Below are 26,593 nucleotides of genomic sequence, written 5' to 3' on the forward strand. Positions count from 1 at the left end.
TTTTCAAGAATCATGATAGGTTTGAATGCAGATTGTAATCGTCAAGATATAATTGAGGTTTTAGATGAAATCAAGTGGCAAACTTGAAGAAATGTTTAGTTTCATATGTTATAATCAATATTTTAATTCATTATAATTGTCCAATATTGGTAGTCCACAGTTGATAGTCCACGGTTAGCAGTTCAATAATTTAATATATAATATTCGAATTAATTAATATGTATCGTGACCCGTGTGCATGTCTCAGACTCGATCACAACTCAAAGTATATATATTATTATAGAATCAACCTCAACCCTGTATAGCGAACTCGATCATTACAGCATATAGAGTGTCTATGGTTATTCCAAATAATATATATAGATGCGTCGATATGATATGTCAAAACCTTGTATACGTGTCCCGATATTTAAAGTGCGTAAAAATAAATAACAGAAATTAAATGACGATAAATAAAGTGCGTAAAGTAAATAACAAAAATTAAATGACGATAAATAAAATTGCGAGAATGTAAATTGCGATAAATAAAATGTAATCAGTTAGCTAGGAACAATTAGCTAGGAACAGTTAGTGTAGATTCTTAACAAAATTTCTCATAGTTAATTTGTTTGTTTCTAACAAATTTTATTTTGTCCAATGTTTTCTTCATTATGCCACTTGTTGGATTATGATAAGTTGTGACGATCGCTCCAAATCCATATGGATGAACACGTCATTCATCGATTTCATTACGAGGTATTTGACCTCTATATGATACGTTTTGTAAACATTGCATTCTTTTAAAAAGGCACACCATAAATGAATATTTAAATCAAAGGTTTTCGACATCTGATGATTTCTACATATAGACAATCATCGTAAATAATAGTTTACAATAATACTTCCGTTGACAATGCAGTCAAAATAAGATACATGGTGGTGATTTGGTGAATGCAACGTTTCCTTGAAAAATATGTCATGTAAGACTCCATGCACATAGCTTGTCTAACACATAAGCAAACAGCGAAAGACTTCTAGGAAACCTGAGAATAAACATACTAACAAGTGTCAACACAAAGGTTGGTGAGTTCATAGTTTTATTGTTTCATATAATCTGTATATAAAGGTGGATCACAAGATTTCAATTGTTTCATCCAGAAACGGTTATCAAAATATTCTATAAGATTGAGCACCCTGGTAACTAAACTTAACGTATATATAATTTGTACCCTTTGTATACTCATCTTAATAATACACGCAAACCAACGTGTACGCTTCTCAAATAGCATACGTCCGTTAAAAGGCTAGTGCTCTAGCTCAGGAGGGGATATCAAGCCCTATGGATCCATATACTACTACTCGCGCCCACCAGTTCTTATAACTGGCAGTTACTAGTTACCAAAGCTAAGGGATTTTCGGTTCAAACTCAGTGTAGAATTAAGTATGTACTTGTATCCATTGCGTTTAAAATAAAGTGCATGTATTCTCAGCCCAAAAATATAGATTGCAAAAGCAATTAAAAAGGGAGCAAATGAAACTCACCTTAGCAGTACATAAAGTCGTTCACCGAAATGTTACCGAAACTTGGAATACCAAATAACCGTAGATCTCAACCTAGAGAACATATGTTGGTCAATAATTGTCTATCAAGCTAGGTCAGGTCATAGTGTATCACAATCCTAATGCTCGATATCGACATACAAAAGTTATCCAAATTCGTTTCAAAAAGTCAATTTTGACAATAGTTCAACAAAACGAGACGTGCCTTATATAAGGTTCATTTACTCAGCTGGTAATATTCAAAAATCCAATTTATCAATCTTACAAACAAGTTGTTTAAATCTTAATTGCAGATTCAAAAGCAATTTCAATTAATGTCAAACATAATTCGGTTGATCATATCTTTTAATCCGTTCATCGAAACTATTCGATATCTAAATGAAAAGTTATTGATTTTTCGTCAGCTTTCCAAAAACATGCATATCATATACCTTTTACCAGTAATATATGTATTTAATTCGTGATTCATCATAAACTGTTTAACGATGAAATTTAGCATACAAGCATGCCTAAACACATATACATTCGAGCACTAGACATGGATACACAATTAATATATAAAAGATAAGATATGAATGTTCACGTATCAATATTGTGATTCAATATTGCAGGAAAGTACGTAGACGTAACAGAGGTGATAAACACTAGGTTTGATTTGCAAACAATACCCATGAATATTACCCATAACCTCCATAGCTATAACCCATAATTTCCTTAGCTTTATCCCGCTCGAAAACCCATTTCAAAAGTGACCCGCTCATGGCTTCGTCGTAATATTTTATGTATATTCTAATAATAATAATAAGATTAATAATAATAATATTAATCCTAATAATATTAATAATAATAATAATAATAATAATAATAATAATAATAATAATAATAATAATAATAATAATAATAATAATCTTTATTAATAATAATATAAATAATAAAATAATTAATAATAATTACGGAGTAATATAGTAATACAGATAGATAGATGAATGATATGTAATTGAGCCAGAATTCGAGCTTTTATAGATGTGGCCTGGACAGGGCTGCCATGCGATCGCATGGCCTCCAAGACCATTTCCCATGCGATCGCATGGGATGGATTTCCAGCTCACAATGATTTTTGTCCCGTTGTTTGTCGACATATTATTTAATTTATATTTATAATATATAATTTATATAATTAATTATATATTATATTAAATTTACGTGCATAGTTGACTTGTAATTTTTGTTCCGATAAGTCGTACGTCATCACGCAACTTATGTCCCGGTTCCGGTTTTTCGAATGTCCCTTCGTACGCTGAGAAAACTTGTATTTTTCGTTTCGTAACTCGTACCTTTGTCAAAATATAGTCTTAAATTATCAATAAACTATATCACTAGAATTGTAACTTATATACTTGAGTGTTTTGGTCATTTACTTCGATAAATCATCGTCTCGTATATACATATACATTTTCATTTTGAAATTGTGTTTTACTGTAGCAAAGTTTTTTTACTGTAGCAAATAGTGATTTTCGAAAAACACTGTAGCTTTTCGGGTACTGTAGCAATTCAAAAATACTGTAGCAAATTAGTGTTTTACTGGTTCATCTTAAACGTTTTAGTTAACTTATCTAAATATCAATCGAATCAATAATCGAATATTACTATCGTTCACTAAATAACTTGAAATCATGTATATATATATATATATATATATATATATATATATATATATATATATATATATATATATATATATATATATATGCACATTTAGTTATATATATATATATATATATATTGTTCGTGAATCTTCGAGAACAGTCAAAGAATAATTGATTACATGAATATAGTTCCAAAACTTTCGTGACTCAACATTACAGACTTTGCTTATCGTGTCGGAAATATTAAACCATATCGAGAATTTGGTTCAAAATAAGTCAAAATTTTCCTGGTCATCACAGTACCTACCCTTTAAAGAAATTTCGTCCCGAAATTTGAGTGAGGTCGTCATGGCTAACAATAAAAATGTTTTGATGACATATATGTGTCAGTAAATAGAGTTTTATCACCGTTTGAATAATATGGATAAAACAATCCAATTACTTGAAGCGTATGAGGGAAGTTATCCTGATAGAGTGAAATGGAGAATAGAGATACGTCTTATCTCTTGACGTAATAACGATTGATTTCCGAAATTTAAGGAATAGAAAATCTTCATAATCTAAATAAGATTTGATTCTTCGGAATTTACGGAAATTAGGATTTTCTTTGATTAAATGCGTAATCTGCCTCGATTGCTATGTCTGATATTTCGTTATAAATTGACCTCTTCCGTTTCATTATTTTCACCACTCCTATATCTTCTTCCTCATTTCATACTTCCAAAAGATTGTGAAATGCTTCATCCAGTTCTGATTCTTGATATACTCCTAACTTTCATATCTGTCATTCTTCTTTTTCATCTACCGCCAGAGGAAGTTATTTTCTTCTACCATTACCTTGGGGTTATAGTGTTTTTCATTCTCCCGTGTCTTTATATTGCTATACGCATTGATATACACGGTTTGTAAATTTCGGGGTTGTTATCGGGCTTATATTCTCCTTTATATTTCAGAGCTCCATGCTTTTGATTTCTCTTCCCGATTTTAAGTCAGCGAATAATGGTCCAGAATTCATAGGTATGGATTTCGGAATGAACATAGTTAATGTTCTAAGAAAGAAATTGAAATGACACGGTCTTGATTTGTCAAATTACCAGAATATCCGGAAAAGACCGAATCATCAAGAAATATATTTTCTTGATTTATTTAGAGATTATATAGAATGAAAGAGTTATGTAACATTGTTTATGATGAGGGTGTGATCTGTGAACCTTTGTCACGTTCCATTAGAAACTCAACATGACTTACTGTAATATAATCACGTTGATCAAGTGTCATTATATTATACTAACTCATGGTTCAGTTCCCAACATTACTTCAAAACATCCATTTTTTTCGAATTTTTCAGATTTTAGAAACTAAAATAGTTTTTTTTATGATGTAACACAGATAGCGTGAAGAGGTAATGATTTCAGATAAGAATGGTTTCAAAAAATATCTTCAGAAATATGGAGGATATTTATAATGGGAGATACGATGATATCTTAGAATATTTAAGATAAGATGATGATGAAGAATATTGTCCGCAAAGGTTTTAGAGTAAAGAGCAAGGTATTCACTAATGATTTCAGCAGGCACTGAATCATTTGGATTCTTTGAAGGTAGATTTAGTCTTTGTGATTTGTCCACAGCATCCTTCATGGTCTGCTCAATCCGTTTTTCAATTCCAAACCTATTCTTTTTCTCAGCTTTACCAACATACTATTCTTTATCATCAAACTTTTGACTGTTAAAGTCGTTTACCGTTTTTGCTGCTTCATCAACATTTTTCCAATTTCGGAGAACTAGTTTCGTAGTTTGGGATGTTTTTCAGAAACTTCACATTCGGAGTATGTAAGTCTAAAAGATAGACATTATATGTGTATATATATATATATATAACTGTTTTCATAGAATTGCTGCAAAATTCGAAATACTGATTGCTAATTCCCTGTAGTTGGTATGGCAATTATTGTTACAAAATGTGGATGAGTACATGATAGGGTTTCAATGAGTATAAGGATTTTTTGAAAGGTCAAGGATTAATAAAGTTGTTGGTAAATTTACTGCTAATGTGGTGGAACATAAAAGGTTCCCCGGTAACAAAAATGTATATGTCAAGGTTATAATAAGGCTAATCTGAAAAGTCAAAATTGACTGGTTGAAAGTGGGGTAAAACTGGATACTTTTGAAAAAGAAATTGCAAGGTTATTTTTGGTAAAAACAACGCTAAAGGATCTTGCACAGTTTTGAAGTCAAAGTATAGATTTGAAAGATGTAGAGATCTAAGAATGATGTCACCGGTTCAGAGTTATGACTTGGATTCTGATCCATCAATATCAGAATATGTAATTGAATTTGTATGAAAACGATTGTATATCGTTGTGAGCATTGTTAATAATTTTTGAATCAAAGTTGAAGAATGTACAGTGTAACATATTAATTGTGAACTTATATATTTCACGGGTATTACCTACCCGTTAAAGATTTCACAATTAATACTTTGTACAAAAGAATTTTTATTACCGTCTTTATGAAAATATATGTATGTATATTTTCTTCAGATGTAACACAGATTTAATGAGTTAATATCATATTAAGCTCATTTGATTTTCGGCTTGACTTAGAAATGATTAATCTCTAAAACATTAAAGATTACATAATCTTTGCGGAGTTTTTCACTAATGAAATCAATACTTCATTATTTATTCTTATTGATATTCCTCGGTGAAGGATGTTGGTGCTCGTGGAATTTTTGTGAACCTTACAAGGCACAGATGATGTTTTCTGGAAAGTTTCGAGTATATCGAAATTGAAAATGTAAAATCAATTATGTAATTGATTAATACACTTGGTTTATTATGAAATGGAATTCATTGGGTTGAAACAGATATTGTAGTTAACAATGGTTAAGTTGTTAAGGAAGGATGTACATCATTGCATATTAGTAATATGATCTAACCTAGTAGTACCTACCAGTTAAGATTCACACGTAATAGCTTAGTACGAAAATATTTATTTTGATTTCAAAATTCATATATATTAAATATACATAAAATTTCTTCATGGAAAAATGAGTTAATGCTTCATCGGTTATTGTTGATGGTATTTCTTGGTAACTACGGTGCGTATGACGTTGATGCTCGTGGGACAGATTGTGAAGTTGAGGTTTGCGATGCGGATGTTGTTGGTGGTGGTAATGGTACTGTTGGTGTTGTTGTCGGTGGTACTATTGATGTCGGTGATGCTGCTGGTGCTTGTAACCTTTGGACCATATTCTCTAAAGCCACTACCTGAGCGCGAAGCTCGTTGACTTCTTCTACTACACCGGGATGATTGGCGGTTCGGACGAGCGGATGAATAAGATCCAGAATTTGAGATAGTATATTATAGTGACGAGATACTCTGGAAATGAGAGAGAAAATGGTGTCTCGAACAGGTTCGCCGGTAAGTGCTTCAGGTTCTTCGCCAAGAGGGCAATGTGGTGGATGGAAGGGATCACCTTCTTCTTGTCTCCAATGATTAAGTAGACTACGAACCCATCCCCAATTCATCCAGAATAGATGATGGCTAATTGGTTGATCCATTCTGGTTACACTGTCTTCGGAATTCAGGTGAATATCCATATCGGAATAGCTATCAGAGTTTAAGGAATTTGAACTAGATACGGGATCCATCTTGTATAATTAGGGAGATGATTTTTGATATGAATTAGATTATAGAATTTAGTTTGGTATTCTTCAATACATAATTTACATATGTATATATAATATCAAATTCCATAAATCACGGAGAAATTTTCGGAAGAAGTCAGGAAAAGTTTACAGTAACAGATACGCTAAGATATGAATTTTTTTCTATACACTATTTATGCAATAAATGCAGGAAAACGTGTCTAGACTTAAGAATGATAAGCATATAATTTTCGACAAGAAATGATAAGCAAAACTTTTGGACATGCAGACACGGTCGAAGTCCTGACTTACTAATGCATCCTAACAACTATCAGTTAGACACACTAATGCAAGACCTGGTTCGCTAGGACCAACGTTCTGATACCAATTGTAACGATTAGGGATGGCAATGGATCGGATATGGATCGGATGATGCCATATCCACATCCATATCCATTTAAATTTTGCTCATCCATATCCATATCCATATCCATTTAATTTCATTTCAACCGTCCATATCCATATCCGATGGATTATGCGGGTTAATGGATATCCGTTGGATATCAAATGAAATGTTAATCTAACGACAATTTTATCAATTTAAGATAGATTATAACAAATGTAAATATTAAATCTTTACATTTTTTATTTGTTACACATGTTTTGATTGTAAATTGCCGCCGATTGTGAATTTAGTTGAGCAAAATACGCTATAATATAAGTAAATATACGTTTAAAGTAATCTAAATATGTAACTTTAAATATTGTTAGTAACAATTTAATAATTGTGACTATCACAATCCTTATTTTCGTTGATAATTTAAGAATTTGGAGGTTATATGTATATGTATATCGATATGTAGATGCATATGCATATATTTTAATATGTATATATGTATATATAGATGTATTTCGGGTGATAATGGATATATCCGTAGATGATAAATTGTCATCCATATCCGATCCACGAAATATTTAGCTCATCCATATCCATATCCATATCCATATCCGTTAATCGTCCATTTACATCATCCATATCCGTTATAAATGGATCGGATCGGGTGGATATCCATGGATAGAACATCCATTGCCATCCCTAGTAACGATCGCTCTAAATCCATATGGATGAACACGTCATTCATCGATTTCATTGGGGGGTATTTGACCTCTATATGATACGTTTTGTAAACATTGCATTCTTTTGAAAAGGCACACCATAAATGAATATTTAAATCAAAGGTTTTCGACATCTGATGATTTCTACATATAGACAATCACCGTAAATAATAGTTTACAATAATACTTCCGTTGACAATGCAGTCAAAATAAGATACATGGTGATGATTTAGTGAATGCAACGTTTCCTTGAAAAATATGTCATGTAAGACTCCATGCACATAGCTTGTCTAACACATAAGCAAACAGCGGAAGACTTCTACGAAACCTGAGAATAAACATGCTAACAAGTGTCAACACAAAGGTTGGTGAGTTCATAGTTTTATTGTTTCATATAATCTGTATATAAAGGTGGATCACAAGATTTCAATTGTTTCATCCATAAACGTTTATCAAAATATTCTACAAGATTGAGCACCCTGGTAACTAAACTTAACGTATATATAATTTGTACCCTTTGTATACTCATCTTAATAATACGCGCAAACCAACGTGTATGCTTCTTAAATAGCATACGTCTGTTAAAAGGCTAGTGCTCTAGTTCGGACGGGGATATCAAGCCCTATGGATCCATATACTACTACTCGCGCCCACCAGTTCTTATAACTGGCAGTTACTAGTTACCAAAGCTAAGGGATTTTCGGTTCAAAATCAGTGTAGAATTAAGTATGTACTTGTATCCATTGCGTTTAAAATAAAGTGCATGTATTCTCAGCCCAAAAATATAGATTGCAAAAGCAATTAAAAAGGGAGCAAATGAAACTCACCTTAGCAGTACATAAAGTCGTTCACCGAAATGTTACCGAAACTTGGAATATCAAATAACCGTAGATCTCAACCTAGAGAACATATGTTGGTCAATAATTGTCTATCAAGCTAGGTCAGGTCATAGTGTATCACAATCCTAATGCTCGAGATCGACATACAAAAGTTATCCAAATTCGTTTCAAAAAGTCAATTTTGACAATAGTTCAACAAAACGAGACGTGCCTTATATAAGGTTCATTTACTCAGCTGGTAATATTCAAAAATCCAATTTATCAATCTTACAAACAAGTTGTTTAAATCTTAATTGCAGATTCAAAAGCAATTTCAATTAATGTCAATCATAATTCGGTTGATCATATCTTTTAATCCGTTCATCGAAACTATTCGATATCTAAATGAAAAGTTATTGATTTTTCGCCAGCTTTCCAAAAACATGCATATCATATACCTTTTACCAGTAATATATGTATTTAATTCGTGATTCATCATAAACTGTTTAACGACGAAATTTAGCATACAAGCATGCCTAAACACATATACATTCAAGCACTAGACATGGATACACAATTAATATATAAAAGATAAGATATGAATGCTCACGTATCAATATTGTGATTCAATATTGCAGGAAAGTACGTAGACGTAACAGAGGTGATAAACACTAGGTTTGATTTGCAAACAATACCCATGAATATTACCCATAACCTCCATAGCTATAACCCATAATTTCCTTAGCTTTATCCCGCTCGAAAATCCATTTCAAAAGTGACCTGCTCATGGCTTCGTCGTAATATTTTATGTATATTCTAATAATAATAATAAGATTAATAATAATAATATTAATCCTAATAATATTAATAATAATAATAATAATATTTATTAATAATAATATAAATAATAAAATAATTAATAATAATTACGGAGTAATATAGTAATACAGATAGATGAATGATATGTAACTGAGCCAGAATTCGAGCTTTTATAGATGTGGCCTGGACAGGGCTGCCATGCGATCGCATGGGATGGATTTCCAGCTCACAATGATTTTTGTCCTGTTGTTTGTCTACATATTATTTAATTTATATTTATAATATATAATTTATATATTTAATTATATATTATATTAAATTCACGTGCATAGTTGACTTGTAATTTTTGTTCCGATAAGTCGTACGTCATCACGCGACTTATGTCCCGGTTCCAGTTTTTCGAATGTCCCTTCGTACGCTGAGAAAACTTGTATTTTTCATTTCGTAACTCGTATCTTTGTCAAAATATAGTCTTAAATTATCAATAAGCTATATCACTAGAATTGTAACTTATATACTTGAGTGCTTTGGTCATTTACTTCGATAAATCATCGTCTCGTAGTATATACATATACACTTTCATTTTGAAATAGTGTTTTAATGTAGCAAAGTTACTGTAGCAAGTTTTTTACTGTAGCAAATAGTGATTTTCGAAAACACTGTAGCTTTTCGGGTACTGTAGCAATTCAAAAATACTGTAGCAAATTAGTGTTTTACTGGTTCATCTTAAACGTTTTAGTTAACTTATCTAAATATCAATCGAATGTTACTATCGTTTACTAAATAACTTGAAATCATGTATATATATATATATATATATATATATATATATATATATATATATATATATATATATATATATATATATATATATATATATATATATATATATATGTATATATATGCACATTAAGTTATATATATATATATATATTGTTCGTGAATCTTCAAGAACAGTCAAAGAATAATTGATTACATGAATATAGTTCCAAAACTTTCGTGACTCAACATTACAGACTTTGCTTATCGTGTCGGAAATATTAAACCATATCGAGAATTTGGTTCAAAATAAGTCGAAATATTCCGGGTCATCACATAAGTCAAAATCCAAATATGAAATTGAATAAAAATGGTTATTCTGCAGTAAACGGATTCGTATCTCTGTAGATGTAAGTAAGATAGTAAATAACCGTTGAATCAGATTCGAAGAAGGTACAATGTAACTTATTAATGTGAAATCTAAATATTCCTCGAGTATTACCTACCCGTTAAAATATTTTCACCATTAACAGTCTGTACAAAAGAATTTTTAATTACAATCTTTATGAAAACATATATACATATATTTTTTCTTCAGATGTAATCATGGATTTAATGAGTTAATATGATATTAAACTCATTTGATTTACCGTTAGAACTAGAATACATAATCTCTAAAATATTAGAAATTACATAATCACCAGGAAGAACGAAGATAAATGATGTGGAACGATTCGTAGAACGATGATTATGCTCGAGGTACATAATGAGATGTTGAGGCGTGTGTTGTTGATGGTACGGGTGCTGTTGCTGGTGGTTCTGTTCATGTCGGTGATGTTGTTGAAGTTGGTAAATTTTGCACCATATTCTCCAAATTGATTACTCGAGCGCGAAGTTCGTTGACTTCTTCTATTATTCCTGGATGATTGTCGGTCGGAACGAGTGGATGAATAAGGTTTAGAATTTGGGATATCATATAATCGTTGTGGAATATCCTGGCAATGAGGGTGAATATGGTGTTTCGGACAGGTTCGCCGGTAATTGCTTCAGGTTCTTCACCAAGAGGTGAATTCGGTTGGTGGAAGGGAATTGCCTTCTTCTCGTTTCCGTTGATTAAGTCGACTAAAGACTCATCAGATGAATTGAGGATGGATGATTGGTTGATTCATTCTGGTGACAGGGATTGAGGATGCTTAGGTGAAACTCCATATCGGAATAGCTGTCGAAATTCGAGGAATTCGAACTGGTTGAGGGATTTCATCTCGTACGATCAGATGAAGGATTTTTTGATAAGAAATAGATTATAGGATGTAGATTAGTACCCTGCAATACATAATTTACATGTGCATATATAATACTAAAATCCCATAAGTTACGGAGAAATCTACGGAAGCTGTCAGACAAAGGTAACAATAACAGATACGCTAAGATATAAATTTATCTATACACAGTCTATGCAATAGAGGCAGTAAGACGTGTCTAGACTTTAAGGATGATAAGCAAATAATTTTCGACACTAAATGATAAGCAAAACTTTTGAAATGCAGACACGGTCGAAGTCCAGACTCACTAATGCATCCTAACGACTTATCAACTAGACACACTAATGCAGACCTGGTTCGCTAAGACCACCGCTCTGATACCAACTCTAACGACCCGTCCTAATCCATCTGGACGAATACATTACATTTGGTTACATCGCGAGGTACTTGACTTCTATATGATACATTTTACAAACATTGCATTCGTTTTGAAAAGACAAACTTTCATTTACATCGAAAGTTGACGGCATGCATACCATTTCATAATATATCCAACTATAATTGACTTAATAATAATCTTGATGAACTCAACGACTCGAATGCAACGTATTTTGAAATATGTCATGAATGACTCCAAGTAATATCTCTAAAATGAGCAAATGCACAGCGGAAGATTTCTTTCATACCTGAGAATAAACATGCTTTCAAGTGTCAACCAAAAGGTTGGTGAGTTCATAGGTTTATCATAAAACAATAAAATTCATCATTTTGATAGACCACAAGATTTAAATCCTGCATGGTACAAATGGGCCCGAATCCTATACCCACCTGTAATGTACATGCGATATCTTTTAAATACAGTACACCTTTCTCGTGTACGAAATCATCTTTCATAAATCTTAGTAACCGTACACATATCTCGTGCACAAAAATAACATACACATAACCTGTGTATAAAATCATTCTCTCGATACATAACATTCACTTTTCATTGCTTTCATAGCTTGGCTTGGTAACCGATCTTAACATATAATGCGCATAATAATATCCCCAAAACAGAACATCTCGTCTGTATAATAATCATATAAACTTCGAAGTACTAAACACCACGCCCACTAGCCCTTCCGTCTAGTGAACATTCTGGGTGGGGGTGTTAAACCCGGTAGCTACCTTTAGGATTCGCGTCAATTAGGCGTGCACTAATTCTCAAAATTAGTGATGTTCCCTAATTCTTAGGTTACCAAGCAATAATAATCAGGGGAAAAATATTCATATCAATTGTGGCAATTATCACGTCCACATAATTCAATGGTGGTAATTATCACATCCACCTAATTCATTCGAGGAATGTTTTGCTTGTGTCTATCTCGTCAAACATTTATAAAAGCATTTCATGTATTCGCAGTTCTAAATGAATTTCAAAAGCATTTAATAAAGCAGTTGTAAAAGTAGCGCATGTATTCTCAGTCCCAAAAATGTAAAGAGTAGAAGGGAATCAAATGAACTCACCTAATGTATTTTGTAGTAAAAATACATATGACGGCATTGAACAATTGTAGGGTTTGGCCTCGGATTCACGAACCTATATCATTTATATATATATTAACACATTTGATTGTAATCGAACGAATTTATATTATTAGTGCTATACTAGTTATTTTAATAATTTATATGTTATATGTTTTAAATTTAGTGTTATGTATTATTTGTTAATTGGTAAAATAATACCAATACTTAGTAATTAAAAAGTTGTACTCTCTTTATAATGTTAATAATAATGATATCAATAATATTAATTCAAAATAATAATAAGAATATTAATTTTATTAATAATGTTATTTATTATTATTATTATTATTATTATTTTTTTAATAAAAATATAATTTTAGTAAAAATTATAATTTTAATAAAAATACTTTTGTTAATAGTAATAATTTGAAAAATGATATTTTTTATGATAATACTAATAATAATATTAATAATACTACTAATAATAATATTAATACCTATGATAGTAATAATAATAATAAGTATAATAAGGATGGCTACTTCATAAAATAAGCCTTTAAAAAAATAATGCCCATGCCCGAACCCGTGACGTCCCGCTAACTCGATAACGCCTCTAACCATTCAACTATCCTTGTTTTTCTATTATATTCTATACCCTAAATTTATCTAACCCGTTTTTCTTGTTTTCTTCTTCTTCTTCTTCAAAACAAAACTCATTTAATCTCTTCATCATCCTTGTCTTCTTTGCTCATCATCATCCGAACTATAACATACGCATATCATCATTCAAACTTAATCATAATCATAATCATCATCGTTCTCTTATCATCATCTACATCATCATCTATATCATCATCAAAAACCACAAGTCTAATCCTTTCATTAATATGATTATCACTCCATCTCTATCATAATACTATCATCATCTAAAAGTCTTTCATCATGTTTCATGGTATTAATACACCCTCACCATTTTTATATTTGTTTGTCCAAAGAAACAGAATAGTTGCCGTACCAGTTCGCGATCAATAGCAATAGAATAGTCGGCCCATAGGTCTATTGGGCTTAGTCTAATAATAACAGCCCAATATCCACTAGAATTGAACAAGACTTAACTTAAATCCTACTAGCCCAACAACACCATAGATTATTAGGCCCACTAAAAAACTAGTATCCTGTGGCCCATCAGAATTTTCATGGCTTTGCTGTTTGACCTGGTACGTGAATTGCAAGTGGCAGAACATAAATACATATAAAGAAAAACGCATGTATCACCTAATATTTAATCATCATCACCAACATCATCCACTATCATTTTTATAATCCCATCACCCTTTATCCATCATCATCATACATCGTTATCGTAATCATCTATCATGATCCTAATCATCATCGTCGCTTAATTACTGTGAGTGTTTTTGTTTTGTTGTCAACAAGAAAGCAGAAGATTAATGAGTAAAAAGAATGTCATGGGCCATGTATATTTCGTCCCATCAGGAAAAAGGCCGCCCAACTTGCATCCAAAAATTAAAAAAATCGAATAGAAGTGCTTTGTTTAATCATTGAACTAGTGATGATATCATCTGGTCCCAGTAATAAAGCAGCCACGAGAATAATAAAGGTTTTGGTATGGTTCTTTTGTTCCTAACATCACTCTTTATAATTTCCACTCACTTGATTTGCACATGTCTTCCTATTTTTTTTTTATCGTCAATACCTATCAATTTTTCTTGTTGTTGGGTTGGTATTTGACATAGAAAAGGAATTGAGATACCTGCACAGCCATTTACGATGATGTTTTGCAGATGGTGGTGGCTGGATCAGGAGCAGAAAAACAGAAAGAATATTGCAGTAGCAAGGATGGATATTTGTGGTTTTGTTCAATGGTTTAATAACAGAAAGCAAAAAGAAATTGCAGCCTTTAATATCTTCAATCTAGCAGCAGGTGCAGTAGTTTGTTGTCGATGGTTTAAGGTAGGAGAAACAAGAGAAAGTAATGGAGAAAGAAAGGTGATGGTTGATCTGTAAAACAGGTGATAGAGTCACGATGGTAGCAGAAGTATTTAAAAGTGTTTGGTTTGGTTTAGATTAGTTTGAACGTGTGTAGTAACCATGGTGATTAGTTTTGTGAGGTTCGAAGGTTGTGGTGGTGTTCAATCAAAGAGGGTGATATTAGTTATAGTGATCAATTGAAGGTGATCAAATGAAGAAAGTGGTGAGGTGATACGAGCTTTCATATTTGTGTAAGTAATATAAGCCTATGTATATGTATCTTAATATTTCCGTTTGATTTTCTAATTTCATTCCGGATGTAATGTTAATTGAATGAAGTAATATATCAGTGTAACTCCTTGTCTTATAGCAAGATTCATCGACAGAAGGAATCGATCGTACAAAAAAAAATAAAGAACGATATTGATTTGTACTGGATTTTGTATTGTTTTGAAATCTGATACAGAATTGAATAAAAAAATAAAAGATGAGATTGATGTTAATCGACTCTTTTGTTGGTATTGTGATCTGAGCTTGACTTGTAACAACTTAGAGACAGCAACAAAAATCATCTACAGCTCGATAGTTACACACAATAGATTTAGATTCGTAATTGGTTCATATGATTTATATAGTTATTAAATAATTAATAATTATAATTATTTTAATAATAATCTAAATACAAATAATATTATGATTAATAATAATAATAATAATAATAATAATAATAATAATAATAATAATAATAATAATAATAAGCCATAATAATAATAATAATAATATTAATTATAAAAATAGTAATAACAATATTATTCATAATAATAATAATAATATTAATTATTATAATATCACTATTATTAATGATAATCTTATTATCAATAATTATAATACTATAGCAATTTGTACATATCAATTTTTATATTTATATCATAATATTATTTATATTGATATTTATTTTAATAATAACCATAAAAGTAATAATCTTATAACAACTATATATACTTATCGAATTTCATATATATACATTTTTATTTGCACACAATTGTTCGTGAATCGTTGAGAACAGTCAAAGGTCAAATGATATTATGAATATAGTTTACAATCTTTGTTACTCAACATTACAGACTTTGCTCATTGTGTCAAAATCAAATACGAATTAAGTTTAAATTTGGTCAAAAATCTCCGGGTCATCACACATCCCGAGGCCTTCATATAATTTTCGAATTTTTATTATCGTTTTTTTTATAAATTAAAAAAAAAAAAAAAAAATGCTAACGGTTTCAGTGGATATTTAGGTTACTAGATAAAAGGCGTACATCACTTTCTATTCATCTACCTCACTAAATACAATGCAATCGAGGATTTAATATTCGACTTGTATGTTTGAATAATGTGTAAACTGTACTCAAATTTATACTAATATATACTGTCTATTTCATACAAGTACATATTTTCGGTAACAATATTGATTTTAATTTTAATTGTACATCTTTAAAGTCGAGAGTTCTTGAACATACGATACTTATTCGCAATTTAATTAAGGAGAAAATTACCGAAAGACACGAAAAAGTGAAATGGATAGTCGATAATGCATTTTGCATGTTACCATTTTAGTCATATTTCTTTGTGCTCCAAATTTAGTTATTTAAAAGCACAAACCTTCATAGTTAAAAGAGTTATAAATTTCATTACTTATACAAATTTTAGGGGGCGAGTACGACATTACCTCTCGTATTTCCTATTATGATCCGCCGAAGTCTAGATTGTAAATATAATTCTTTTGCTAGTCATAAATTGTCATAAATCTATAAATCTGATTCTCACAAGTAAATTTTCAAATATCACTACTTTTTTCGGCTTTTATCGAAAGTGAAGTCAAGTTTTCAACCTAGGTATGCTAATTATACAAAACGAAGGTTCAAAAAAGATTAATTATAGCCACCCATTTTAGAATCTCTATTACTGCATATCTAGGCACTAGGCAGCCATATATATGTATAACTTTTTTTTTCGATAAAGCTATATATGTATAACTTTACGACAACAACAAAAACAAAAATAATAAAACAAAAATAAAAATCCGTCTTATAGTCGAATTTGGCTTTTCAAATGTATGTAGGGATCGTGTTACTATTGCTTTTCGAGTTTTGACAACTTAAGTGTTAAGAAAAGTGGGTTTTATAATCGAGGATTAATCAACTGATAAAGATTGATATGTAGATCCAGTGATCAGGGACTCCACTTAATAAAGAGGAACAAGCATATATTCACTTAATCTGGCTGCTATAAAAAAAAAAAAAAAGCTTTAGTTTTTAGCACTATTATACAACTATAATATTTGTTGAGCACTAAAGAATGTTGAAAATGACTCATCTACGGCTCTTTTTTTATAACAAAACTACTATCAAAGTAGTTAAGATTGTTCAAGAACACACGTTTATTATAATTTCTTAACGTTATAGGTTCGAAAAGTTGGTATATCTCAACAAGCTAACGAATCCGACTCTCATTATTACGCTTTATAAGCCAAAAGTCTTCTTTTACACTTTTGCTTTATGCGGCTTGACAACGTTTTTTGATTATTATTTGCATGCCTAATTTGTAACAAAACGAGTATGAAACAGACAATCTGGATTGGTTCCTGAATCATGTAACACTTTTTTAATTAGGTATTTCGCCCATCACAAGTATTGGGTTACACAAAATCCTAATTAGGATAAGACATGAACGATTTTGTTTTCAGGCAAGAACAAATCAAAATCACGTAAAAGAGAATCAGTGTCTTTCTGTGTGTTTTATATGAATGCAGAAAATTGCTAAAAAAACCGAATATACCATAAGTTTTTGGTAGTTTTATTAAAGATACATGACTATTCATTTTAGGCGTGAAAAGTTGTTTGACCACAGCTAGGGGCGCCGCCCCTTGGATCTAGCAAGGGGGCACAACCCCCTTGATCCTTGCAATTTGCGCGACAGTTAGCAGTCAATTTTTACGGGTATGTACTCTACACTCTTCAAACCCGTTGTTAAGTATAAAATATATTTAGAACGTTGATGCCAATTATGGTTTATGAAAGACCAAATATTTAGGTTTTGTTTGTATTGCATGTGATGTTACCTAGAAAACCAAAAGGCATAGTACGAGGAGTGGGTGAACTTACAAGTTAGGATGACTCTCATTTGTGCCACATGTTTTATCTTTGTTGTTTTCGATACTTAATAGCTTCTTCAATATTATAATCTTCTATCGACTTTTATATCCTAGTAAAACGAGTTAGATTTATACATATTATTAATATTAAAACTTAGAAATTTCACTGAAAAGATGGAGGCATGGAGCACACGGTCTTTGACTTTACATTATGTTTTGAACCGAAACAATTATATTATCAAATTTAATGAACCCTTAAACTAATCAAAAATGCAGATAAATACAAGAAAGTTTATGAAAAGAATAAAGATTATAAAAATATATAAAGATCTTCAGATAAGTTTCACAAATTTGATGTTAATTTTACCAAATATAAATAATGCCAAATACTCAAATAAAACAACTTATTAGATTCAAATCGATTAGAAACTTATAATAGTACCGATTTAAATGACCCGTAAATCCTGTGCTTCACAACATGATTACATTGTTTCTATTAGATGTAGACAAAAACAAACCCAACACAAGAAACACTTGTCTACTTTGTTCATCCTCAAAAGATAACAAATATAACTAGGCATGACAATAGATCGGATATGGATCGGGTAACATCATATTCACATCCATATTCATTTAGTTTTTATTCATCCATATCTATATCCATATCCATTTAGATTCAGTTCATACATCTATATCCATATCCAATGGATTAAGCGGTTTAATGGATATCCATTAGATATTTAAAGAATATAATATATTTTTTTTCTAATATGTAATGAAAACAAAAACGTAATATAACAAAAATAAATTTAACATAACATAAATTAAAATTTTCCACCAGAATGTGTAATTTTTGTCGAAGATTCAATACAATTTGTTAAATTTACCATCAAACATGAATTATGACAAATTATATGTCTAATATTTATGTTTATTAAGTTAGATTTACATGTTTTATTGAGATTCCTCGTAATGAATTCATTATATGGTCGTAAACAAAATATATGTGTAATGGTAAATACATTTGTAATAGTTATTGTGTATGTATATATCTATATTTTTGTATTTGTATATACATTTCGGGTGTAAATGGATACATCCATGGATGAAATATTTCATCCATATCCATATCCATATCCATTTATGTTCATCCATATCCATTTAAGATAATTCATATCCGCTTTAACCGGGTCGGATCGGGTGGATATCCATCGGAACGGATGATCATTGCCATCCCTAAATATAACCATTTTATGCCAAATGGTCAAAACATGATTGCAATATAGTACGAATGGTTAATGCCTCTGGATTTCAATTGTTAAGACAAAACACCATTCTTTTTTTAAACTCCTACATTTGGACCCGGCTGATCCACGTACATACATTAAAGAAACATAAATATACATCTCTATGTATCTATATCTGTGTACCTAATTGTGAAATAACTTATACTTTTATTTCAATCTGCCTATTTAAAGTTCATCTATTGTTGTTTAAAGACTTCCTTGGTGTCTACAGCTTTCTTGATTACAAGATAAGATGATAAGAGGATAAGATTTAAGCCTCAACCTTTCCTAAATAAAAGGTGACACTTGTGATTAGATATGGATATGACAATAGGTTTGACAATATTTATATTTATATAAGCGGTGTTCAATATTTAGCTAAACAGATTAACTCGAAACTTAAACCGAAAATAAAAATCGAAATTACCAAACCGAACTTAAATTTGGTTTGCGGTTCAATTTCGGTTCAGATTCAAATTTGAATACAGTTTACGATTCGATTTTTAGTTATACTTTTACGAATTCAGTTTAACCGAAAACTTAAATCAATTAATACTCGTAATATATTAAATTATTAATATATATTGACGAGATTAATTTTTAAATCAAAAGTCGAATTCGAAATCGGTTTTTCATGATTATTTTGGTTAAATAATACAATAATTTTTTAAGATTTTTCGTTTCTAATAGAATCAAAGCGGATTCAAATTCAGTTTTCAGATCGATTTTGATTTTGGTTTTGAAATTTAAATAGATTTTGGTTTTCAGTTTTGCCAATAAAATTTAAAGCGAAAAAACCAAACCTAATAAACCAAAGAAACCAAAAAAATTCGAAAACTGAACCTGTAGCGACCCCGACAAATCGTCAAATGACGGCGTCATCTACGTATGGTCCCATTACATGGTCGTAAGTCTTTATAACAAAGTTTGACCGAAAAGTATGTCGCATTCATTTCATAAATAAGGGTGTTTCAAAGTTTACAAAAGTAGTTTCCATAACAAGTACATAACAATGTTTAAAGTTTGTATGAAACACGTGCGACACAATTAAAAGTAGTCAAAAAGACGCTCCACGTATGCAAGTATACTCGACATCCAATGCAAGTATCAAAAAGTATGAGCGGAAGCATATATCACCTAAGTTCAAGGACCTGAGAAAAACATAGAGAATCTGTCAACGAAAACGTTGGTGAAATCATAGGTTTAAATAAGTAAGTGAGTAAAAGTAAGTTGAACCACAAGATTTGCAACATCGATAAAGTCATAGTACATTCTAAAAGTTAATATTCACGAGCACTCAATTATCAAAGCTTAACATTCCGTCCGTTGAACCCCGTAATAATAGTGTTAGAACATACACTGTTTCCCGAAAATATATTTCACCCGTAGACGGTAGCGAACCGTCCGAAGTGAGGGTTTGTCAAACCCATATGGCCATATAACATAAGTTCTCGCTTACACCATCTGATGTAACTAATGATAATCGAATTGAGGATTTGTGTTCAAACTCGTATGTAGAATGTTTGTTTTCCCTGTACTTGTGTTCACGTAGTTTAAAAGAACGTTTATGTTTTCTCATCCCAAAAGTAAGTTCAAAAAGAGTAAAAGTGGGACTATGATCTCACCTTGTATGCACGAACCAAAAAGTACTTCGACAAGTAACGTGTGCAAAGAACAATGCTAGTCTTGACCTAAACAAATAGGTTGTATCAATAACGATAGTCACGAAGGGTCAAAGATGTTCAATTAGTCCTATGGCTCGTTACGACTCGATTATATTAACATGTGAATCAACTAGTCAAGTTTCATGCAAGTTACAAGTAAATAATCATGTTAGAAAGGTTGCATAAGTATTTGGTTAAGTTTGACAAAAAGTCAAACTTGGTCGGGTCAAAGTCAACGGAAAAGTCAACATGTTCGGGTCGGGTCTCGGACAAACTTTCTATGCTAGTTATTCATATATAAGCATGTTAAAACAAGTTGCAAGTGAATTGGAGGTCTAGAACATCCCAAACATTTTTCGTCAAATGACAACCCAAACAGCCAGTTTTAGTACAATGGGACGGCGTCCCAAATGGCTAGACGGCGTCCCAAAATGAAGGGTGGGACGGCGTCCTGATATCCTAGACGGTGTCCAGGTTCAAAAGGTGGGACGGCGTCCCCAGTTTCTGGACGGCGTCCTGATCGGTTTCCAGGCCCTGTTTGCTGTATTTCCTAAGTGCACGAACCAAAACACAAACCAACACATTTCATGACCCGCAAACACTTAGAACATGTATCATATATCATCGGAAAGGTAATTTGACGAGGAAAACACCTAGACACATTTCATCAAGCAATTCAACACTTACAACCACCAAAAACCGTATTAAACATTCATAATCAAAGTTTCAAGTTCTAAAACGCATTTCATGATTCGGGAAACCAATTTACATGTATGATATGCGGTTTCGAAGGTAATCAAACACACATTGCAACAAAACTCTTATCTACAATATTTCATAGCATTTGGTGCATCAAAGTTCATATAAAGCTTATCAAACCCTAGTCAAGCATCACAAAAACAATAATCATGTTAATGAAGTTTCTTTAATCAACCTATACATCAACATGAAGCTAATGATGCTAGTAACACTTTTAAAACATGCACTTTAACAATCTAACAACATTTGATCATCCAAAATCAAGAATTTAGCAAGCAATTTTCATAATGAACTAGTTACACCAAAAACAACAAATCGAGCATACAAATTACATACACGACATCACAATGAGCCATAGACACTAATTAACATACTTTTAAGTCAAGAACACGAATTTAAAGAAATCTAGTGTTTTAGAAATGTTACCCAAAAGTGATGAAGTTGGTATCAAATCGAAGAGGATGAAGAGAGGATCACGAATATGTATTTTGTTTTGTTGCTAGCTCCTTATTCCGGATTTAGATGATGAATTTGTGTTTGAATGTTGAGAGGATTTGAAAGTAGTAAAAAGAGGAAGAGGAGGTGAAATGAATGGATGAAAAGGGGTTGACTCTTTGACCTAGTCAAATGTTTCAACCTTTGGCAAGTTTGGTCCCTCAACTTTAAACCGGGTGCGGGAATTACCTAAACGAGATAATTCAACGCATATTAACGGGATGTGTTATAAACATATAACGGAACTTAAATAGTTAAACGGAAAAGTAAACGGAAAAAGGCGGGATGTTACATTACCTACACCTTAAAAGAAATTTCGTCCCGAAATTTAAGCAGGCGTAGTAATCGTAGTTTCTTCCTCAGAATCTGACGTTTCCGAAACCGGGAATAGATGAGGGTGTTTCTTTCGCATTTGATCTTCCCTTTCCCAAGTAAACTCGGGTCCTCTTTTGGCATTCCATCGGACCTTAACAATCGGGATCCGGCTTTGTTTCAATTCCTTCTCGACGTAGTCCACAATTTCAACCGGTTCCTCCACAAAATGGAGTTTGTCATTAATAGTAAGTTCCTCGAGAGGGACGACGATATCGGGCTCGTCAAGACATTTATTCAAGTTAGATACATGAAAAGTAGGATGGACGGAGCTTAGTTGAGGCGGAAGGTTTAAACGATAAGCAACGGTTCCAATACGCTCTAAGATTTCGAAAGGACCAACGTACCGCGGATTTAGTTTCCCACGTTTCCCAAAACGGATGACACCTTTCCAAGGTGCGACTTTTAACATGACGCGGTCACCGACTTGAAATTCGAGGTCTTTGCGTCTTTTGTCGGTATAGCATTTTTGACGACTCCGGGCCGTCCGAAGCCTATCTCGGATTTGAAGAATCTTTTCGGTTGTTTCGTGAATGAGTTCGGGCCCGGAAATTTGCACGTCACCCACTTCGGCCCAACAAAGAGGAGAGCGACATTTTCGACCATATAACGCTTCAAAAGGTGCGGCCTTAATACTCGCGTGATAACTATTATTGTAAGAGAATTCGGCGAGAGGTAAGTGATTGTCCCAAGCTTTTCCAAAATCAACAACGCAGGCTCGTAACATATCCTCTAAGGTTTGTATTGTACGTTCACTTTGCCCATCGGTTTGGGGATGATATGCGGTGCTCATGTCCAAACGCGTTCCCAACGCTTCTTGTAACGTACGCCAAAATCTAGAAACGAAACGACCATCTCGGTCGGAGATAATCGATAACGGTACTCCGTGTCGGGCTACAATCTCTTTAATGTAAAGTCGTGCAAGTTTCTCCATTTTGTCGGTTTCTTTCATGGCGAGAAAGTGCGCGGATTTGGTGAGACGGTCAACAATGACCCAAATTGTATCATAACCGCCTGACGTTTTCGGTAGTTTGGTGATAAAATCCATCGTGATCCTTTCCCACTTCCATTGCGGGATCTCGGGTTGTTGAAGTAACCCGGACGGTCTTTGGTGTTCGGCTTTGACTTTAGCGCAAGTCAAACAATTGGCGACGTATCTAGCAACCTCCTTTTTGATGTTCGGCCACCAATATTGTTCTTTAAGGTCATGGTACATCTTATTGGCGCCGGGATGAATCGAGTATCGCGATTTGTGGGCTTCGTTTAGGATGAGGTTTCGTAGATCGCCATATCTAGGCACCCAAATTTTTCCGGCGTAATATCGAAGTCCGGTCTCCTTAACTTCGAATCGGGAGACGAGAATGTTTAATAGTTCGCGTGCGATGTTGTTGTCCTTAAGAGCTTCATCTTGGGCTACCCGAATTTGGCTATTAAGGTTGGAGTGGATGGTGATATTCAAAGCTCGGACACGAAGAGGCACCGCTCTTTCCTTTCGACTTAAGGCATCGGCCACTACATTTGCCTTCCCGGGGTGGTAACGAAGTTCACAATTGTAATCGTTCAAGGTCTCAATCCACCTTCGTTGTCTCATGTTTAGTTGCTTTTGATCGAAGATATGTTGGAGACTTTTGTGATCGGTAAAGATAGTACTCTTGGTACCAAGAAGATGATGTCTCCATAGCTTAAGTGCAAAGATGACGGCACCGAGTTCAAGATCATGTGTCGTGTAGTTTCGTTCGTGGACTTTGAGTTGTCGAGAGGCATAAGCAATGACTTTCTTTCGTTGCATTAATACGCATCCATAACCGTTTTTCGAGGCATCACAATATACAACAAAATCATCATTGCCTTCAGGAAGTGACAAGATAGGAGCGGTGGTTAGTTTAGTTTTCAAGATTTGGAAAGCGGTTTCTTGTTCGGATGTCCAAACGAATTTTCGTTCCTTGTGAGTTAACGCGGTTAAAGGACGAGCGATTAGGGAGAAATCCTTGATGAATTTACGATAGTATCCGGCGAGACCCAAGAATTGACGAATTTGAGTAGGAGTAGTAGGAGTCTCCCATTTACTAATGGCTTCGATTTTCGCGGGATCGACTTTAATGCCTTGATCACTTACAACATGACCGAGGAATTGAACTTCCTTCAACCAAAATTCACACTTGGAGAACTTGGCATAGAGTTGTTCTTTTCTCAAGAGTTCAAGCACGAGTCGGAGATGTTCTCTGTGTTCCTCTTCGCTTTTAGAATAGACCAAAATATCATCGATGAACACGATAACGAATTTGTAGAGGTAAGGTTTGCACACGCGGTTCATGAGATCCATGAACACCGCCGGTGCGTTAGTGAGACCGAAAGGCATGACAAGGAATTCATAACTACCATAACGAGTCCGGAAAGCAGTTTTGGAGACGTCTTCCCCCTTAACCCTTAGTTGATGATAACCCGAACGGAGATCGATTTTTGAATATACACGAGAACCTTGTAGTTGATCAAAGAGATCATCGATGCGAGGAAGGGGATATCGGTTCTTAACCGTCAATTTGTTTAGTTCACGATAATCAATGCACATTCGTAGGGATCCGTCTTTCTTCTTGACGAATAAAATCGGAGCGCCCCATGGTGAATGGCTAGGTTGAATGAAACCACGGTCAAGTAACTCTTGGATTTGACTTTGTAATTCTTGCAATTCGGATGGAGCGAGTCTATATGGTGCACGCGCTACGGGTGCGGCTCCTGGAATAAGATCGATTTGAAATTCAACCGGTCGATGAGGTGGAAGACCCGGTAATTCGTCGGGAAATACATCGGAAAAGTCACTAACAATTGGCACATCTTCGATGCGCTTTTCGTCGGCCTCGACTTTCTTAACGTGAGCAAGAATCGCGAAACAACCCTTGCGAAGTAGCTTTCGAACTTTAAGGCACGAAACGAGATTGAGTCCGGTGCAATTTTTGTCGCCATAGACAATCAATGGTTCACCATTCTCGATAGGAATTCGGATTGCATGAAGATCGCAAAGAATGTGAGATTTATTTTTGACCATCCAATTCATACCGATTATTACATCAAAACTCCCTAATTCCATGGGTATCAAGTCAATTTCAAATTCCTTACCCAAAATGTTCAAAGTACACCCCCGGTAATATGTGTCGGCACTTAAGAGTTTTCCGTCGGCCACTTCGATGGAATAAGTAGTATCTAAAGGGTGTGGTGGAGTGCAAAGGGTAGGAGCCAAAGTCTTAGACACAAAACATTTATCGGCACCCGAATCGAATAAGCAAGTAACATAAGAGTTGTTGAGAAGAAACGTACCCGTGACTAGTTCATTGTCATCTCGGGCTTCCTCGGTGTTGATGTTAAAGACTCGACCTCGGTTGTTGGGGTTGGCTTTCTTTTTCGGGCATTCGTTCTTATAATGGCCCGTTTGGCCACATTCGTAACAAGTGACCGTTTTTGGAGGATTGGGCCCCTTTCGAGCAACGGGGGCGGCGCTTGTGCAATTGTTGGCCCTATGACCAACACCTTGGCAATGGTGACAAACTAGCTTGTTACATTCGCCGTGATGATGCTTGTGGCATTTGTTGCAAAAAGGTAAGTTTCCGACATAACCCTTCTTGCCGTCGTTGTTGAAAGGCTTTTTGGTGAAGGTGTTGTTGTTGTAGTTGGTTGATGGAGTGGCTTCCCATTTCCTTTTGTTGCCACCCGACTTGTCCTCGGCCTTAGGAGCCGGCACTACGATTTCGTCAACCGTTT

At 33.3% G+C, this 26,593-nt stretch overlaps 1 protein-coding gene across 1 annotated transcript in view; it reads left to right on the forward strand.

The window, feature by feature from the left end:
- Positions 1 to 16,544, forward strand: part of LOC139892446 (serine/threonine-protein kinase AtPK1/AtPK6-like) — an 87,377-nt gene extending 70,833 nt beyond the window's left edge. Inside the window, exon 7 of the transcript XR_011774070.1 lies at positions 16,409 to 16,544. The gene's annotated coding sequence lies outside the window, so the exon portion shown is untranslated. The remainder of the gene's footprint in view (positions 1 to 16,408) is intronic.
- Positions 16,545 to 26,593: the final 10,049 nt, after the last annotated feature.

Source organism: Rutidosis leptorrhynchoides, chromosome 2 (assembly GCF_046630445.1).
Source record: "Rutidosis leptorrhynchoides isolate AG116_Rl617_1_P2 chromosome 2, CSIRO_AGI_Rlap_v1, whole genome shotgun sequence".
Lineage (NCBI taxonomy): Eukaryota > Viridiplantae > Streptophyta > Magnoliopsida > Asterales > Asteraceae > Rutidosis > Rutidosis leptorrhynchoides.